This window comes from Orbicella faveolata, unplaced genomic scaffold, assembly GCF_042242905.1.
Source record: "Orbicella faveolata isolate gen_17 unplaced genomic scaffold, um_ofav_v1 contig_34, whole genome shotgun sequence".
In the NCBI taxonomy this organism is placed as follows: Eukaryota; Metazoa; Cnidaria; class Anthozoa; order Scleractinia; family Merulinidae; genus Orbicella; species Orbicella faveolata.
Window position 1 is genome coordinate 25,383,802 of NW_028301563.1, and position 21,199 is coordinate 25,405,000.

The 21,199-nt window shown below is 40.4% G+C and overlaps 1 pseudogene across 1 annotated transcript in view; it reads right to left on the reverse strand.

The window, feature by feature from the left end:
- Window positions 1–21,199, reverse strand: part of LOC149105438 (E3 ubiquitin-protein ligase UBR5-like) — a 40,318-nt pseudogene that overhangs the window by 1,029 nt on the left and 18,090 nt on the right. The window contains exons 13-35 of the transcript XR_016201708.1: window positions 20,122–20,358; window positions 19,404–19,641; window positions 17,751–18,083; window positions 17,207–17,353; window positions 16,476–16,742; window positions 15,749–15,899; window positions 14,924–15,087; window positions 13,482–13,863; window positions 12,270–12,410; window positions 11,333–11,555; window positions 10,533–10,810; window positions 9,737–10,059; window positions 8,390–8,773; window positions 7,083–7,375; window positions 6,228–6,523; window positions 4,840–5,062; window positions 4,214–4,431; window positions 3,795–3,925; window positions 3,299–3,469; window positions 1,929–2,013; window positions 1,215–1,487; window positions 603–750; window positions 39–124 (exon numbers count right to left, since the gene is read on the reverse strand). The product of XR_016201708.1 is annotated as an E3 ubiquitin-protein ligase UBR5-like (transcript). The remainder of the gene's footprint in view (window positions 1–38; window positions 125–602; window positions 751–1,214; window positions 1,488–1,928; window positions 2,014–3,298; window positions 3,470–3,794; window positions 3,926–4,213; window positions 4,432–4,839; window positions 5,063–6,227; window positions 6,524–7,082; window positions 7,376–8,389; window positions 8,774–9,736; window positions 10,060–10,532; window positions 10,811–11,332; window positions 11,556–12,269; window positions 12,411–13,481; window positions 13,864–14,923; window positions 15,088–15,748; window positions 15,900–16,475; window positions 16,743–17,206; window positions 17,354–17,750; window positions 18,084–19,403; window positions 19,642–20,121; window positions 20,359–21,199) is intronic.

The following is a 21,199-nucleotide window of genomic DNA, read 5'->3' on the forward strand; positions in this document are numbered from 1 at the left end:
CAGAGTGGTGTAGAATAGCTTTTTTCAAAAACACTCACCAAGTCCTGCCTATCAGAATTGCTCATTTTTTCCACTATAGACCAGAACCACTTCTTGAACTTGAGCAACTTTTCAGCTCCAGCACCTGAGAATAGCAAAGACCAGAAGTCATGCACAACTTTGAGAAAACCAGTTACTCAACACGGGTAAACTGGGCAGAAAATGGCGAAAGAAGAGAGCGCACAACAAGAAAAAGTAATGCAGTACAACTAAGCGATATAAAAAACAAGATACTCTTAAAATCATATATAGGGCTTCACATCCTTTTTCACTACATCCAAACACCATTTCGTACCGGTTTTCTTCTACAACTGGCATAGAGGTGTTGGGAGAGGAGGGGGGGGGGGGGAGGGGGAGGTGCTCAAGATAATTCTCTGTAACTTGACAGTTTAGCAAACCTAGAGGTGATCTTCAATGACGAAAGTTGGCTTTGCACTCTTTGTCAGTGTTTCGTTGAAAACATGAATTCGTATTTCGTAGACGGAGTCGCACTTAACTAAAGGTCTGTGCGTCCTTGGACAACCTTTACACCTCACAATAATTGCTGCTATGACACTACAAACCTCCTGTTTCATCATTAAAACACGTATAGCTTATCAGCTGCTGCACATTCACTTCACCACAACCATTTAACAGCAAGCGAAAATCCTCCGCAGTCAGGTTATCAAATGAGGACTGAGGTATAACATCCAGTACTCCGCTACGAAGAGCCTTCAAAGAGAAAGTGACCTGCGTCATTACTAGAGTTAAAGATATCACACTTAGTACAATTTTACGGATCTCCGTTACAGTTCTATATCCCACATTAGAATTTTAGGACGCTGATTGTTTCAACTGTGAAAATTTGTGAAAACACCTTTTTTCCCACTTCACAACCAACCTTTAACGGGTAGTTTTAGGAGTGAACATTTGACTACCTTTAATGTTGCCATAGCAACAAAACGATCGTTCTGCTTGTCGTTGAAACTTATAAAACTCTTATCTAAAAGTTGTTTTTTTTTTATGTCAGTGATGCTCTTCTGATAGAATTTTCGTACACAGAGCGTTTCCACATTGCGCTGCGGCTGCCATATTGGTGTCCTTAAACAATGAAACGGCGGCCATGTTGGTGTCCCAACCCAATCCTGCGAGAGATGAACATGGCTGATTACGAGCAGGTGATAAAGAGAACTTACCTGAAGAGCTCTCTTGTTATTACCAGCCATCCTGTGTTCTGCGTACAGGCGAACATATTCATGCACATTAGACGATGTGACTGCCACATTCTTTCCACCTTTAATCAACTCTACTTGGTTGCCATCACCTTCGTCCGCGGTGACCTGGACACTGAATGTCAGGTCGAGTCCCTTGAATATGTGTTCAGCATTGGGAGAAGCAGCTTCAAGAATCAGCTTGCGTAAGCTTTCGTACAGCATAGGGTCAAAGAATGCCAGGTCATGCCAACCAGTCTACAAAATAACAAGTAGAAACACGTGAGCTCCTTCAATTATACAAAAGAAAATACCAGTCATTATCATTTTGCAACCACGGCCGGCTTTCTGAACGCATTACCAGATGTAGTCAATTCGTATTTTTCTTCATATTTGCTAACGATTTTTATTTTTCCAAACTGTTTGTCAGGGAATAAATTGCAATATTGTTGTTCCAAGCACCTCAGTAAAAATAATAACAGTTAGTCATTATACCGTTAATGATGTAACGCGCAATAAAAGTATCGATCACTGGCCAAAAAAACTACTTTGCATTAACGGAACTTTCTAGAACCGTCGTTGAGACAATTGTGACATGTGAAATGTGCATGTTGTAATCTACTTTTAGTTATTTGAACTCGTGTGTAACGTTTATATACTACAAGGCACACTAAGATGGAAGATTTGATGCTGACTTACCCTTCTGGAGAGAATGTGCTTTATGACATGTCTGTTGAGGTTGATTGGACACAACTCATTCTGTAGTAGACACAAGCCCATGATCCTTGGATACAAACAGAAAGGAAGTTGGTCAGTTATTTAAATGACTGCTGAACATACATCACTTGCAAAAAAAATTCGGACGTTAAAATTTCGGACGTTTAATTTTCGAACACATTTTATCTCATTTCGGGCAAATTTCGGTCAGAGATTACGGACACTTCTGAAACATAGCTAAAGTGAATTTACGCCAGATACAAAACACGAATCAGACTGGGAAAAAAAAAAGCATCTGTGAAAATGATAGTTTTACCGCACCCTCAAGGCTTTAAATACATGTTTAAACCGACGAGAAAATAATACAAATTCTATCAAAGCATTACGTATCTCAATCAATGTCTCCACTGGTGTTAACTCCATAAGGAAAACTAAGAGCTTTGGAGCTACTAAAGTGCCCCTATGATCAAATTCTCGATATCCAATTTTTAGCATTTTGGTACACAATAGGTCTTTCGTAGATATCTTGCCAAATTTCAATCTATTGCGAACATTAGAACTCACCTTTTTTTTGGACCTTTATTTCCGAGAATTTACGGCCGCCATTTAAATTAAAATTTTGCCTGTTCCAAGGCTTGGTTGGGAATTGGAGTAAATGACGTCATTTACTCAAAAATACCACACGGGTTGAAATTATAATAACAATACAGCAATTTGCATATCGAATAACAAAACCTTTGGATCTTATAGTCATGCAATTTTCTACAATTTGTTATTACAATTTCAACCCGTGCGGCATTTTTGAGTAAATGACGTCATTTACTCCAATTCCCAAAGAAGCCTTAGAACAAGGAATACTGATAGCGGCCGTAAATTCTCGGAAATAAAGCTCCAAAAAACGTGAGTTCTAATGTTCGTAAGAGATTGAAATTTGATAAGATATTTAAGAAAGACGTATTGTGTACGAAAATTAAAAAAAAATGGATATGGAGGATTTGTTCATAGAGGCACTGTAAAAGATTTAAATCAACAGTGACATAGTGTTCTCCCTTGTGCTGCTTGGTGACAAACCTGCTTTATAGCAATTTTCTGCTACAAACCTACAGACTAGCAACTGAAGGGCTTGGTGCAAAACAGGATTTCTCAGTGAACAGAGCAAGTATGCGAGACTATTGCACACTTTTGCCCTCCCCTACCCGCTTAAAAATAACTAAAATATCACGGGCCTTCCTCTCCATAGAGGGAAGATAACATCAATTGCATACAACAATTCACTTACACTACCCTGTATTAGATAATACCATCATGACAAGCAAACGGATCATACAAGTTATATTACAATGACAGCATACCTGCCGACATTCCTGAAGCAGTTAAGTCTTTCCTCTGTACACTTTCCGGGCCGTGGGGAGTAAAAGCCAGTCTTGCCGGGTTGGTGGAACAATGGAGAACTGTCATCTTCAGAATCATCAAGATCCCCACCAGGGCTAAGGGAGTCATCATCTGCATCCTTTATTGGTTTCCTGTGAAGGCAAAACATCTGCTATCAGACTGTCGCCGTGACAAAAAGTACCAACAATGAGTTTTAGGGTTGTCTAGACTTGGCAGTTTTGGACATTCACAGATCCCTTGGCAGATGACATTCACTGCCTCTGCTTCTTCTTCTAGACTAACGACTTCTCCTACCCCATCGGGTTTCTGAAAATGCCACTTTCAATGCATCCTTTTTAAGTCTGGATTCTCCTACACTCTGTGGTAACCACACGAGGGGCACAAGTTAAGGGAAGTATACAGGAAACAACAACAACAATGAAAGAATTTTTACCATTAAAAAAATTATCCACCTACTTGCCAGATACAAGAAGAAGCTCTACAGCTTCCTCAACTCTTTGTCTTAAGGTGTCTTCACTGGCTAAAAGCAGCAGTAACTGGGCTGGAGATAGCTCCAGTAACATGCCTGTGATCTTGCTAGCAAGTGACTGAAAGAGGGACAAAATGGGAAAATATTTACCCATGTTACAATGGTAATCTCAATAATCACCTCTTGCCACCCAGCACTGGTAAACTGTTAAGGTAATGTGGAGGTAACTAACAATGGGCTAAAATGTAGCCTAGTGATAGTAACAATACTCTCGCTCTCTTCGTAGTTTCATGTTACAGGAAAAAAACAAGAGTCAAGTGCACTTAGTGTTTTGAGCTGCTAGGTTTGTGATGACTCGCACTACATACTATTCTAGCATTTTGAGGCTATAAACGACAGAACTTACAGGCTGCAAGGCGTGTACACGTGGATAGAGCTTCTCTCCCAAGGACTTCCTGTGGTACGGCAGTGAATCACCATCAGCGTCCTCTCCATCAGCGCTGCTGCTACCACTGAAGTGGAATGCTCGAGCATCAGCTGACAGCTGTCTTCTCACGTCACGTTCACGTTCACGATCACGCTTGCAACCATAACTTGGGACTCGTTTACTGCGATGAACTATGCCTGTTGTGATTGGAATAAAAACATAGTGTAATGTTAATTTTTAAACACAGAAAACCAACACAGTAGAGGTAACTTAAGTATAGAAGTGTTAAGTACATTAACAAACAAGGACGAAACTAATTTGTTATTCCTTTTTTTCAAACAAGAACACAATATTGAATCTTCAGTAACAATCTTGCTTCACTTCAGTGAATTAACAAGATTTTTGCCCAAGAATAGCATAAAAAATGAAAAAAATAAAGAAATAAATTGTCAGCAAACATAAGCATTCACTCTACGAATGTAAGTGTTCAAATTAAAAAGGAAAACAAAATCGATTGTATGTAAAATTGATAACCATGATAAAAAAGATTAGACATATCTCTACGACATTTTGAAGAAATGTTTCTTGGTCAAAAGGAAGCTTACTTCTGCTGGGTTCCAGAGCAGGTAGTTTTTCTCCAGATAAGAACGCTTCTCCTACTGCAGTGTAAAAGCTCCTTGCTACCCCACTGCCCTCGCCTGGTTCATCCTTGAATGTGACCTTCACACGATGTATAGTCATGGGGCGAGACCTGGGCCCACGACGGCCAAACTGCGTGTTAAGCTGCCTGATGGTCTGTTGTATCAGTGTGGCTCGGTCACGCTCAACCTGAGTCAGATCACACACATTCAAGTTTTCAAATCTTCTTCCCAAACTCATTAATACTTCACCAAGTTTAAACAAAGAACATCATGACCCTGACGGTGTTTGGATATCTGATCTAAATTAACATAGAATTTTTACGATTTTATTTCTCCGCTTTCTCCTTAGTTTTAGTTTCGCTTGAGAAAATATATCAAACACGAAAGACCGTGTTTGACCACATTTCCAAACACCTCGAGGGTCGCCAAAATACCCCGTGGCGCGCCACATTTTCAACTCTCTTCTCCGTGTTTGGAAATGTGGTCAAACACGATCTTTCGTATTTCACAAATTACATCTTCCACAATACATCCTTGTTGCTTACTGGCTTCCTATTACCCCTTTCGTGTTTTTGTATACCTCACTAACCTGTCACTGTGAATTTTTCTGTTTGTCTAAAGGCTATTTTAGGTTCCCTATGACACAACTATCATGATAACGGACACAACTTCCCAGTCTGATTAGTGTCAGCACTTCAGTCTATGATCAAGCTACAAAGATATTTTAACTGTCCACAGGAATTTAAGGTCGATGTACGAAATCGTTTTTGTGTGGTGCAGGTTGAAAACTTAAGCAATGAATGCGTGTGTTCATTAGCACTTTTGCCACCCAAACATTTCGCAACTTCTGGAAGCAATTATGTTCTTCAATGTAACTGGTCACTGGTATCCAAGTTTCGCAAGCTCTTTGAACGTTTAGAGTCAATTTGAATGACTTACCCACACGAGTGATGAAATGTTTTCAGTAACACATCTGGTTCACCCAGGCAATTGCTATGGCAAAATTTAGCCCACCTTTGAAACAGAAAGCCCCAGTTCCGTAAAATATGTTTGCCATGACCAGAGGTTCAATCTCGCACAGACTGTCGAGACACATGTACTACAGACGTACCTCTTCTCCTTCCCATCCCCCTTAAAATCAATGTTGTTTGAGGCTGTTGTTTCTTTAAAAACAATTCTTAACCTATGGTGCTCATCTGTTACTTGGGGGAGGGGTAGGCAATAGAGTTACAAATCATCAAAGAGAAAAAAGGGCTGAAGAGCATGATATGTGACGCAATGCCGGTAGGGGAGGCAAATTAGTGAAGAGACAAATACGATTTTCACACCCACAAAATCAGGAACCATCTTACCTCAAGAGTCAAATCTCTTTGGGTGGAGTTCCTCAATCGCTCCGTATCTCTTCTAAATTTGGACTCTTTCACATCAAACCTTCCCAACTCATTCAACACTGACGATGGTTCAGATCCAACATCTTCAAGAAACACTCGACCAAATAACTCCACACACAAACGCCAACGGCCCAAGAGGGAGTTGGCAGAGGTTCCATTGGAAATGAAAGGTTTGGGAGCGACAGGTATGGTGGATTCCAAAGCATTATCAGGACGTGCTACGAATGAGGTTGACGGTTCTGCTGAGGGCTTGCTTTCTGTGGAGAGCACAAAAACGTTTGGGAGCAAGCCCGACTTTCATAGTTAGGAAATAATGGTTTCTTCCATTTCTTCAAAGGTTTTAGATTTTAAAAACCTAGCCTAATCCAACTCGAACAATACAACTGTACTTCCCTAATACAAGCCTTGCAGACAACACAGGTTGAATTTTCGACTATTGCATTCCTGCCAAACATGTACAACGAAGTTAAGCTTATAAATACATCTACGTGCTAAGTAAACTAATTTCGTAGGAAGTGAACCAACTTTTCAGTTACATCGGAAGAAATTGTTTTTATTCAGTAAAAAGCATTTTTTTCGTATAGGGTTTGAAGTAATTAGCAGGCAAGCGCCAGTCCTATTGTCCAGTCAAACATGTTTCATCAGACACGATTTTCTGTTTGGTTTGATAACTAGTAGCTAAACTGGAAAAAAAGTAATGATTCTTTGAAATTCAATTTACAAGTTACAAAATGTTCCATATAAAACTGAGTCTATTTCTATCAGGGCTGTACACACATTTTAGAACTCTGCACTGCCATGCTTAACCTCTCTTACCGTTAACTTCCATTGGAATCCCTTCCTGTCCCACACCGGCTTCGTTGAATATTCTCGCAGCAGAGAATACAGTTTCAGAATCTTCTCTTGACAAAGCCATGCTGCTAACCAGGGGTGTACCCTTGTCACTGTCTGTGTGTTCATGCACAGTTCCAAACATCTGCTCCCTACGTGCTGCAGGGTGTAAAAAGTGTGGCTGGCATGCAAGCGGCAAAGCCTCCTCTACTGGTGCCTGGTATGGGTCTGGAGGGGTACAGCCCAACACGGTGGTGGAGTCAGTCATCACAAAAAAGCTGAAAACACAATGCACGCTACGTCTTTACAAATAATTGTAACAAAAACATCCCTTGCGCTGTGCCAGGTTTCAAATGTTTTGATGTAGTTTTCGCTATACAACAAGAATTAACTGACAACTGCAGAGACTGACATGATTTAGCACATCAACAGGAATCTAATCCAACATGTTGGGTAGATTTAAATATCTAGACATTAGACTACCAGCTGATGTTTCACAAGCAAATAGTCAACAAGTCACACGCAAGTGGATATATACTGTATGTGGGTCAGCAAATAGCAGCTCTAAGCATTTCTCGAATGACAATGTAAGAGTACTTTACCCCGTCAAAAGTAATGCGCCCAGGATTTTCTTATCATTGAATAGTAAAAAGGGAGAGAACAATGATTTGCCTTGAAAACAATTACTTACTTCTTTGCTTTCAATTGCATTTTCAGTCACTAACACTTTTACGCGAGAATCAACGAAAACATTTGAAATTTCACGTTCAGACAAGAAACACAGAGTTCCTAAAATCCTTCCCCATGAGTAAGCTCAATGTAATTCTTACTTTCAAGTGTTTGGAAGACCTCATGTGACTATCCAAAATGAAAGCTACTGAGCACTACTTTCACTGGTACTGAAAAATATTTTGTTCTTTTGTGTTGTTCTTTTCTCACCTTTACCAAAGCGAAAATCTGGAAATAATGTTCACCAACTCATTAATAATTCGTCCAGTTTAAACACGTGTCGGATATCTGATCTTAATTAGCATACATTTTTAAGATTATATTTCTTCGTTTTGTCCTTAGTTCTAGTTTCGATTAAGATGATATATCAAACACTCAACACTTTGTTTCACCACATTTCCAAACACCTCAAAGTCGGTCAGATATACTCTGCTACATGTCATATTTTCAACTCTCTTCTCGGTGTTTGGAAATGTGGTCAAACACCGTCTTTCGCGTTTGATATATTACTAGTCACATTTGAGCCATGGCAAAGTGACTGCAACAAGTAAAGGACTGCAAACCTGTGTAAATTTCCAGGCAAATTGGGTGTAGGCATGGGTTCGTCCTCAACATGATCTGTATCATCTTCGTATTCCTCTGCATCTCTCTTGAAACTTGCACTGTCCTCGTCATCAACATCATCGCCACCTTCGTCGTCATTGGTGGCATCTGCAGCATCAGTCCTCTCTGCACTAGACCGGTTAGCTTGTGAGCTGGCGTTAGGGTTATTACGTATGTAGTATACCAGAGCATCCAAGACATAAGCCACGTGACGTAACGAAGAAACGTCCAACTTCGGCAAGGAGTCTCCGTGCTCATTTGAATGGCCTCTCAGAAGTGAAAGAACATAAACTAGGAAGTCCTGCCGACCAGTATCCAAGTTACTCCTAGCAGCTCCGTGCCGCCTATTTTCACAGGAAAAAGAACATTACCTTATTATTGTTGTATCCTTTCACGTGGACACCTCCGGGTCAGGTTACAATTTATCGGAGATGTTTGTTTTTTTTACGAAAGTGGTTATGAAGCAGCCTATCCACTTATCAAAAAGTACCAGCCCAAGTCTCACTTCGGGAAACTTAAATGGGCTTTAAAATTACCATCAACCATCATTGATACTAGTGGTTCTTGGCAAGAGCATATCTTATGAGAAGATTGAAACTATGTAACAAAATTGTCAAATATGCCGCAACGGAAAGCAAAATGAAATATGCGCATATTCATCGAAACACATTTGTCCTATTTGATGGGCATTAAAATTCTCCTCGCAAGTGTCAATACTAAGGCAAGTGACCAGCTGGAAATACCATACGTTGTAGGTCAAAAGTTTGTTCCTTGAAGCGCAAAAAGGAAAACTCAAAGAGAATGAATAAAGAGGTCTTAACAACGCCATTAATGGTCATTTAAATGATAAGGCGGAGTGGAGCGGTTGTGGAGATTCCGTGATAATAATAACCATGGACACAAAAAGGGCTCAGGCTAGCTTTGTCTGGATAAATAAAGTTTAAGTCTGCATATACAAGCCAAATGACCCATCAGACCGGCACCAATCACCTCTTTCTGAGGTATGAAGCGACTAGGAGTATTTCTACTCCCCCTAGATGGGATAGTCCTTTGCAGAGGTGCCCCCTAGCATTAAATTCGCTGGTACCCAGTTTTACGCCTGGGTGGAGAGAGGCACTGTGAGAGTTAAATGTCTTCAACACGACACAACACAATGTCCCGTGCCAGGGCTCAAATCCGGAGATGGGTGCACTAAACCCTGAGGCCACTGTGCCTCCTACTAGTCTAGAACTACTGCAACAAAAACAAATTGAACAGACCTGAAATTAAGAGCTTTTTTCATAACAGCTGAGGAAAAAATTACTCACCGTCTTAATACAGATCTTTTCCGTTTGTTTTCCAAAGCTCTCAGAAGCGAGGGATCTTCACGAGTGCGTCTATCTTTGTTGGCTTTAGGATGGAATTCATGGAGGGGATGGGAGGGGTGGGAGGGGTCAGTAGCAGCAGATAGCGATAATCCAAATCGAAGCTGAGCTTCTGTGCAATCCAAGACAACAGCTAACCAGTTCCAGGCTGCTTGCAACTGCTGGACAACTAGGGCGCTGATTTCAGTCAAGGCTACTGGACTGGGAGTGAGGCTTTCAGCTGGCAATGCTGATGGGTCCTGGGCAATGTTGAGGAGATCAGTTACCTATAGAGGAAAATGCAGTATAAATTAGGTGTGAAGGGGCATGCACCGAAGAGAAAGTTAATCAAGTGCCGAAAGTGCAAGCCACTTAAAGGAATGGGGGCATGCTTGTTCTATGTCAATTTTTGGGATATCTTATAGTAGGTTTAACAAGAGCCACAAGAGAATGAATCCAGCCGATTGTCATTCCTCCATAGTAATCGTCATCAAGAATTTAAGTTCATCACAAATACAGAGGAATGTAGTAGTTACAGAGGACCTAAGTCTGGGGTGTGAATTCAACCAACCAAAACCTGTCAGTAACATGAAACAAGGTGCATCAGTAGTAAGTGGAAATTGCAGGAAAGTTAAAAGGCTAGAATTGTTATGAACTAGAAGATGATATGCGTAACAATCCTCTCTTGGTAAATAAATACGCCGATAGCAAGCCATCTGAAATGGCTTATTTCAAAGTACCTCAAGCTAAGCTAACTCACCTCCCTTACAACGATACCAAAAGCTCGTGCCAGCGCACTGGCCGAGTTACTCATACTGTGAGAACCATTAGTCCCAGGCACCTCACTGGTGGCAGCAGTACTGGCAGCAGCAGCATTACCACCACTTCGTCTGAGTGACGTGGAATCAACATAGATAAACCCTGTGCCGCCACTTGTGGTTTGAGGAGTAGCTGCACTGCTACCAATGGCACGTGACTGGGTGTTGTTGGCACGTATAGCCCACTGCATGGCATGAGGAGTGGTACTAGGGTCAACTCCTATGAGAAGAAAAGATGAGTAATGGTCAGGTACTTAGTAAACTATTAAACCGTTTCCCTCGGAGTCAGACAAGTTATTTTGCACAATGTATTTGTAATGCTCGTATTTCATCATCAATATTGTTCTGTGGATGACACCATTTCAATAAAGGCTATTGAAAAGATTCTTTGATGTTTTACTGATTGGTATACTGTAATTGATGTTTCAGTGTGCCACATTACGCTACGCTATAACCGTACATGTATTCAGTAGTACAGTCAACCATCCGCTAACGGACACTCTCATAAGCAGACAGCTCTACTTACAGACACTTCTTCAATTCCCTGTTTTATCTCCCAGACAGACTCTGTATTTACACATACTGAGCAATTCTTTGAAAGTAAGTCCTGCTTGTGAAAGGCGAATTGATCAACACGACACGCTCATGTCATGTTCATCAACTCACATTTCAAATTTCATTACCGTGCTTATCACTAAGTCCTGCTTATTGTTCTCTACAAGTCGTAGGAGTAGTAACATACCTGCGGTTGGAGGTATGTTTTCTATACTCTCTGGCAGGTCATATGTTTCCACCACCACCTCCTCCTCCTCTTCTTCTTCCTCTTCCTCTTCCCCAGTGGACGACTCTTCCTCAGAATACAGCTCCACATGTTCACCATGCATGCTAGCACTACCATCTGACCCAATCAGTGAGCCAGTCACGCGATTGCGCCGAACACTTTCCACAACATGTACCTCACCGACCTGAAACAAACACAAGTGTTTAGAATTAGTCACAGTTCAAACATTTTTTTACCCGCCAGAAGCCTCCTCAAGTCCAGGTTCAGGTAGCTGAAAAACATCTCGCGCCAATCCAATCCACTATAATAACAATAACAATAACAATAACAATAGTAATAATAATAATAATAATAATAATAAACCAGCTTCAATATCATCAATAGCTGTGCGAATCTTTGACAGTAATAATCATAATCATAATCATAATCATATCGGTTCTTGTGATACCAATTAGTTCAGTTTCTTCACAGTAACCTTAGCTAGTGTGCTAGATTGTGTAGGCAAAAATTAAACTGTGGTTGTGGTTGAAAAACATTTTCCCCGAGCACAGTGGTTCCCAGAAATGTTACAACTGATTGGACCAACTGATTATCAAGGCTGAGGGAAGTATTGATAACAAGATCAGCATCAAAGGGGGAGAAGCTAGGGTCGTGTTCTGTTGGGATCAACCATTTCTGGTTGCTTGGGTTGGTTGTTTTTTCGTGTTCTACTGGGGAAAACCGTTTTCACTTGGTTTGATTGATCAACTCTTTTGACCGGCCTCAAACCAGGCTGAAACGGCTCATGGCAGCAAGTTGCCGCATTTCAACTGAAAATGGTTGGAAGTGTTCCCCAGACAGGTTGCAGTTGAAGCAATGGATCCCAATACAACACGACCTAAAAGTTTCGATGTAGTACCTGACTCTCTTCACTGTCACTGTCACTCTCAGCCAGCAAGTCCAAATCCATGTCTGATTCATTGCCAGCTGCTCCACTCTCAATTTCTTCATCTCCAGCTTCTTCATGGCTTTCCGACTCCATCTCTGCCCCTTCAACAACCTGCCATAAAAGCACAGTTCGGAAGTTTGTGATCCGTGTCAGTCTTTTCCATCCTTAACCACCCTTGTTCCTTTATGGTTTATTATTATCTTTTCGGTGTTTTTCTATCTAACTAAACTGCTGTTTTCAGGTTTCCTTTGATTTAAAGGTTATTTTGTACGTGGCCAAAACAACTCAAAATACTGTGACTGAGTAGGTTGGAAGATAAAAAACATGGCCATATACATGTATATGAGAATACGTGATGTGAAAATCTTAAATGTTATGAAAAAGCTGATACATGTACACCACAGCATATAAGCTGTATCAATTTTGTTTGAAATCCACGCAAATTTTCAGTTGTTGCAATACCACCAGCAGCGGTAGTTTGATAGATATGTGATGCAACTTAACATCACTAAGTGATATGAACGTGCAAAGCTGAAGTTCTACTGTTTCGTTGATTTGAGAAAAGCCATGAAAGGATATCGAGCAACTTGATCTGCAAGACTATTGGCATACTTTAATTTGGTGTTTGTTTCTTGGAACATTATATTAACAGTTTCTATTAAAATGAACTTCAGTTGAAACACAAGACAAAAGACAGTGACGGTTGGATATGGAGGTGTGATCCATTAATTGGAATGAAGACACGTAAGCACAGTCGGAGATAAATAGTATCCATTAATAAATAGCACACATTTTAACTCTTGCAAGCTAGCCTGGTTCACACTGAAGAGATAACCACAAGCGTAAACACAAGCACATGCACAAGAAAAACGCTAGTGTGCACCGAGGCGAAATATGCACAAGCATGAGCGCAAGAAAAAGAAACATTTTCCTTTTTTTGTGCTTGTGCTTATTTCATTAGTGTTACGCTTATTTCACATAAGGAAACTGGCGTTAAACAAGCACAAGCAAGGGCGCTAGAATGCTACCAATTGCGATCTTGCTTCCCCTGCGATGTAACTCGCACTGTGCATGCCTATGTTGTTAGAGTAAACATCCTTGTGCTTGTGCTTGTGTTTACGTTTGTGCTTATCTCAAAAGTACGAACCACGCTTAAACGGGCAACCTGATGATCAGTGTTACCTCTACTTCCTCTCCATCAACAGCTGGTCCCTCCACTGCTACAGCACTCTGTTCCTGTGCACGAGGAATAGTAACAACCTGTCTCCTTCTGTGCCTCTGGTTTCGCACTCTTTGAACACTAGGCCTCTCTTGGCTGGCAGCCTCCTCAACAGACGATGGCGTAGAGGGCCTCATGGGCAGTGGTTCAACAGTGAATAAATCCTCGCTAGCTTGTGTGGCTTCAAGCGTAGAAGACAAAAGGCTGAAGGGTTGGGCCGGACGGCAGATACCTAGTCGCACTGGGGCAAGTATTGCATCCGCAACTTGAACAAGTTCAGGAATGGCTATGGTTGAGAGACACTGGAAAATGCGCTGACACTTCATCGAGGGCTGAACAACACCTCTGTTAGCAAGTAAAAAGCATCCAGCAGGTACAACATTACATTTTGGCCAGAATGTTACTTTACAATGAAGTTTACAGACGCAGATCTAGGATAAATCGTGACAATAAGTGCCTTCCAGAGGGGTCCAGGGCCATGTCCCCTTAAGAAATGTTCTGGATTTTTTTTTTTTTATCCCTGAAGTCCCCTTTAAGGTCATTCCGCTGAACTAGAACCTGCACTGAGATTTTTGTGAAACTTTGCCCATCGATTGTTTATATTATAGGAACTTAAATTTTGAAATAAAAATAAGGGGTCCCCATGTTCGTTTAGGAGCAAAAGGACCTTGTTTATACCCATAAAAGTCCTTATAATAGCACCATGATTGTAGTTACGATTGCTTGCTAAATTCACGTTTCCGACGATTGCTTTTTGCTCTACACTGAGAATTGGTCCATATTTATTTTACACAGAGAAATTTATCACTCAATTCAAAACAACAGAAAAAAATGATAGGTCACCATACTCGTTTGCGAGAAAATGACGATTTACTTCTATGGCGAGGTCCAGCTGTAAAGAAAAAGCCGCCATTTTTCAATGCGCGCGCGGTAGTCACGCGTAAAATTATGCGCGGCAGAGATGCGCAATGCAATACTGGGGAATGACCTTAAAGGGTTTCCGAGTAATTCTGAAAAATCTGACCAATTTCCGTAAAACGGTGGAAACTGTTATGTATACGTGCCTGGATTAACGGGCTTTTGGAGCCAGGGCTCACCTTAACTACAAGTCTTGCATCAAAGTAATGAGCTGGACGGAACAAGGTTTCATAGCAGCGGTTTTCAAATTTTAAGAGGATTCTTTCCCATTCTTCCCAACCTCCTACCCATTTCTCCTAAAAAGATGACTACTACCATAATAGTTTATTCCAGCATGTAGTCAGATTGTTTTTAAAATCGTCTATATACCTGAACAGGGTGCCTATAAATGTTTTGTTGCCCTATAAAAATTGTTACGTACTAGGTGATTCTCTCATTCCAGAGTGTACATCTAGCAGAAAATGTAATTATAGTATGGTTCACTTACACTTTCCGTTTGCCATTTGCAGGGGCCATTTGAGATGCCAACACAACAAAAACTCTGGCTACCGATCTGATGAAACGCTGAGCCAGGCTCATCTCATCGGATTTGTGAGGATCAGTTGAATTTTCTATTGCTGTGACCAGTGTAACAAGTAGAGGATCAAGTATCTACAGAATAATAGAATTACTACATTAATCTAGAACTTCCAACTCATTTCAAAGAACTTAGTGCATTTGCTTTTTCAAGACCAATCGGAGAATTTTGCATTGTTTAGAAACTTACTAGCCAAGATACAAGCCACTGAGTACATACATCTTGTCTCCGTTTCATTTTCTTCTCTATTCTCAAAAATGTTTTCATTTTCTTTCAGTTGTGTCCAAGTTAAGCCTGAAATTTTGACACAGCCTTTCCGTTACCAATCATTTCGCGTGATCTCTGGACAGACTGGACATGCAACCAAAAACGTGTCACCAATAAAATTTGAATCCTAGGGCTTGACTTCAGCTGTGTAGAAGATCAAGAATCTTCATGAACATAACTTCGAAGGTGAAGCAAACAACAAGCGATCGGAAGAAGAGGATATTCAAAGAAGCAACTTGAAAGAGTAAATGTCTAAGCGTAACTCTTGAGGCAAATATCCCGATTCTTTTATTTGTTTCTATTGTGTTCAATACTTGTAGAGTATGACTTGATATTGTGATACAAGGCCTGAGTAAACGCGCTTGGAGCGTCTAGTTAGCAATGATGAAACGTATTGTACCAGAGGACACCTAGCTATGAATATTCATTTCCTTTAGCCCTAACAGATGACATAATTCAACTTCTTACCTCAGGACCACACTTGGCTACAAGACAGTGTGTGAATGATTCGAGTCGCACTGTACCCGCCTGACTTGAAAGACGATCTTCTTGTTCCGTCAAGGGTATGAGATGGCTTGAGCCTGCATCAGGTAATCCACTGCTCTCATGTCCATGCAGTCTAACAGAAACGAGTAATAAGTGATGGTTACTTTTGACACCAGGTCCATGTTGTTCAAAAGATAGATTATGTTAACACCAGATGGAGCATGATAATCATAGTTTGTTTTGCCAAGAGCGATTTTTCCAGCAGATAGCATTATCCCCCTTTTGCACAACTGGGCCCAGGTGAACAAAGTGCACACTAATGGCTAGCAAGACAAATAACTGCAATGAATGATACTGATCTTTAACAGCAAGTCTTTACGATGATAGAAATCCTTGAAATCATGGGCTTCAAAATTGAACACTGATGGCATAGGAACATTACTATAGCGAGGTAGTCACGCTGCATGGTAATAACTGTAATGAGCAAGTTTTGTCATTAATAATCAACTGTTTGATATTTTTGCTTGGCTTGTGACTGATTTTATGTCTTTTGTTGTTCTGTCACCTCTGTAATGAGCAACTAATTATACATTTTTTTTGCAATTTGTTTTGGTTTTGATGCGAGGGACAAAAATCGCTTACTATATGCCATGTTTCAAAATAGTCATTTCAGATCCCATACACAAAACAAAAAAAGTGGTCCCTTTACTTTGCTTCTCCCGGTAATCGACAACCATCTCTCAACATTGCACTAACGGCTCGCCAGTCTTGTAGGATAAACTCGAGAGCCTTACGAGCAAACCTAGGAGGGTCCAGATCATGTTCTGGAAGTGGCGGAGTTGTGCCATTTGTTCCAAGTGTCCTGGTCTTGGCTTTTGGACGCGCATCTGTAGCAGCGCGGTGAGGTCAGAATTGCCTTTGCTCAACAGTTTGTCGGGCCACAGTTTGAGCCAAAAACAGCAGTAAATGCTCCCCTCTAAAACAAAGCATAAAAGGTCAACAAAAGCTCTAACCTGCTGTACTAAACAAAAAAATGTATCAGTACTCAAGTGTTAACAAGGACTTTATGTTCTACCAAAGCCCATTCTACATTGAACATTGGTAGAGTTTATACTAGGGGCGGATTATCTGTTCAAGACAAACTAGCTGTCTGAGAAGATTAATCTGTCTGCCTGAGAAAGATAGTCATCCAGGTATAAATCTAGCATTATGAATTATGTGGCAAAATTCGTCTTAGGCTGATTAATCTTAGAGCGTCTGCCAGACAAACTTTGCCACATACGGGTAATTTGTCCAAGACTAGATTTAAAACTACATGATTCAATCGTTTCAGACAGATCAATTGGCTCAGATGAATAAATCGTTTCTAGATATACATTCGCCATCGTATAATTCTTCCCTTGAATAAATTTGGCCATTACATGACATTATAAAGCCTACCTTCCATTAGGCCGGCTAACCAAATCAGTTTCTGACACAACTTTTTTCAGGAGTTGAATGCCAGCAGCCTGGGAGCCTGGTACCAAGGCGCGGCACTTGCATTTTTCCCAACAGTCACAGTAAGCAGTGGGTGCTGTTCTCTTCAACCTGATTGCATAACAAGTACGGTAACAATATTCTAATCAAAATAGCACGAAAATGGTAACAAAATGGCTAAAAAATGATATTCATCTTACGATAACAAGTAAGCTTACGTTAAGATGAACAACCGACTAGTTTTAAACTGTACAATTACATAATGCATACAGTTACTGTTGCTTCACTTAAAGTGCATTTAAAAAGTTCAATGAAAGTGGAGGTTCAAGAAGCTTTACTGTACCTGTTAAAGGGGAAAAATAGATATGTTATATTAAAGTTTGGAAAGTTCAACTACGGCCTACACACACATGCATGCAGAGCTGTGAAAACAACTCTTAAAATTAATATAATTATCAGCGCTTCAAGTGGAAAATCATCACTATTTCAGGTTTATTTAAAATCGTACTTGCAGTCATGGCCTCGGTGGCACACTCGAGCACACTCAGTACAACAACAAAGAGAACCAGTCAGGCCACAAGTGCGACACTCAAAGATGTCTTGATTGATGTGCTCTGTGCCAGTCCAAGTAAATGAACATGTGTCATTACAGCACAGCACATGGAGAGGAGAGGCATCTGGGTGACTGTCAGACGGACACACCATGGATATTAGAACATTTCTGTCAATCTGTCCACTTGGGTTGGTAGCTAGACACTGGGCTGTTGTGAACAGGGTGAGCGCAGCATGGTATGCGCGGCCACGAACAGCAGCCATAAATGGAGTGCAGCCATCTGTATCCCTACCAAGGAGAAAAATGCCGATAAAAAGTTAACCAAAGTCAGCAATGTTTTTCTTGGTATACTAAACACCCCCTACCCCCCACCCCTAATAATACCTGTATGAAATTCATAATCAAAATATCCAAACCAATGCCCTTGCTCTATACCATAATGAATCAGATTCGCCCAGGGCCCAACCTCAAGGGAGTGCACTTTCTGGAAAGGGGATATGTTTTTTTTTTCTTCAGCATCACAGAGCAGTGGTACCATTGACACACAATACCCATTTTTGTGCACAACAAATGTTGGAAAACTACAGAGAGGCCATTCTATTGTGATAGGGGGAAGTTTGATTGCTCTATTCCTACCAAATTATAAATGAGCAAGAAGCTCCCAGAATTGAGAGTACAGTTTGATAGTAGATAACCAGATTGAAGTGATTTTGACTGGATACCGTTTCCAGAGGTGCAAATCGTGGTCATGTGGTGTGAGGGGATAGAAGGCCAAAATGAAAACATTTGTGTCCCGTTTTTCTTTTCCCTCACCCTCTCCCACCAACTTTTCTTTGGAAATGCATAGAACTCAGATTAATTCATTGATAATGTCTTCAAAACACTTCTTCAATGGGAGCCAATTTTTGGAGAGAGGTAACTGTTGGAATGGAGTTTTATTTTATTCTATTTTAGTTTTTTACTCAATCAATTTACAAACACAATATACATAGGGAAAAAATTAAAATAAATCAACAAAATAAAAAGAGGCAAATAGTAACATTACAGCACACTACTTACTTACAGTACAATGTTATAGTTAAGACTACAAGCCAAAACATCAACACTATTTACATCGTTTACTTAGTTAAACAAAACAAAGAAAATACATCATCATTGTATGTTAAATAATAACGTTGAAAGAATTTTTGGAAAGCAGCAATAGACTTGTTTTTAAATGCTATTTCTTTCTGTATGTTTAATTTTTCTTTTAGAAGTATGAGAAAACTGTCGAAAGAGAGCTTTTCGTCGAGCAGGCAGCTGCAGTGTATAGAAAATTTTGCAATTAGAAGCACACAGTTCAAAGAGTATCTATGTTCCGTTTTGTCGAAAACACTGTATAAAATCATACTATTTGACAAAGTTAGTTGCTGTTTCGTTTTATTTGTCCAGCAGTTTTGAAAGGTCTTCCAAAAGGCTACAATTGAAGAGCAGCGTAAGAACATAATTTTATGATCTAGGGAGTGTGTATCAGCAAAGATCACCATTAGGTCTTGTCATGAAGGCTTGGCACCTCCATCCTATAAGGTCTCTTGAAACAGCTATATACTAAAGATAATCATTACTTACTTAGCAGTCATAAGTTGAAGAAGGAATGGAGCCAACACAGTCCTCTCACACAACAGTTTAAGGCACCTAAGAGCCTTACTCTGCGTGTGCTGTGAATCTATTGACTGGCTGGATGATGATGATGATGCTGATGCTGCTGCTGCTGCTGCAATTGCCGATGCACCTGATGGTACTGGTGCAGGGACTGACCCCGATGGAGTTGGGGTTAATGATGGACCTGTTTCATCATCTCGTACATCTAAAAAGTCAGAAGCAAAATAATTAAAACACACAAGCATAGCTAGGCATTTTGATATTGCACATTTTTACAACCAGTACTGAGATTGCAGTGAAACATTTCGCCTCCTACACAGTACTAGAAAACCCCACTGCAATTGTTGATAAAACAGACTTTTGAATTATAAAGTGATTTGTTCACTTTAAGATATATTTGGAGGTTTCAAGCCCAACTGAACCTTTGGATTGTCCTCTTGCACTAAACAATTGTGGCAAGGGAGGTGCAGGACCATTCACGTAAAACTGATTGGAAGAATTAGAAGAACGGAAAAGGAGATAGAAAGTTGTTGAAATAGAGGAGAATGATAAAAGAACAGTAGAAAGACTGTTGTAGTGAGTCATAAGTGGCAATTAACGAATTAATTAACGCTCAAATTTGCAGCTAAATGCTTTTAAAATAGAGTGCCAAGTTACACAAAATGAATGAGGCCAGTGCTATCACCTGGAGCATCTGGTGGCCAGTGCAAAGTGGGTATAGCAGCATCTTCCTCCACATCAAGTCCTGCAAGTGAGGACGATGCAGATCTTGCAGCAGTAACTGCTCGCTGCATCATCTCACGCACACCCAGTTTTGATGAGCCCCCACTGCCTCCTGGTCCACTAGTACTACCTCCATTACCACTGGCACTACCCAAAGAACCAGAGCTATTACCAGCACCCGAGTTACTGGTAACACCATCTGGGAAAATGACAATAGAAACAGAATCAGTCTACTTAAAGACTACATGTTGATTGTTTCTGCGCATTGATCCTTGCTGCACACACAATTCGCCATGTCATGCATGGAGAGCGCAGCATCGAATTATGCCCTTTCAAGCTTTTTGCTTAACTGTACAAAGGCTTCAAGTGCCTCTTTAAAAGTTATGTATTATGAAAAGGAAGGCAACTTTTGGAACTCTTGCTTGCCTCTGTTGACTCTTCTTTGACATCTTCCGCTTAAAATGCTAGAGTTTATTTTTTTTTCAAAATCAGAGTTTTCAAAGTCAGGCTACATGCTTTACCTTTGAAACAAAGTCAGTGACCCATTTTTTTTTTTTTTTCTTTCTTTTTTCGTTTGCATGTCAATCACAAGAAACCCATTACTGACCACAGAATAAGTGCAAACGCCCTTAATATAATTGTAACCAACAAAACAAGCAAAGTCAGAGCTTCCTATAACAACAATGAGTGAAGTTTCTTTCATATTTTGTGAAAAGTCATCATTCTTGGCTGTTAAGCTGGAGTTTACCAAGCACATTTTGTTTTTATCACAGTCAGCCAAAGCAGTGAGTTACACAATCTATGATAGTCCTTTCTCAACTAAGTAGAGACATTTCAGTGAAAAGGCAACAAAATTACATATTGCAAGCATCACGATCCAACTGGCTCCATTGCCAGATTTTAAGACGTAACTCTACAGTTCAGAGGCAAGCATTTGCCAGTGTGTCTTTCATTTGAGCCCTGCATTACATGCAATATCATTGAAACTAGGAAGGATGTCCAGTGAAAGATTAATATTCAGCAACAGATCCATCAGTCTT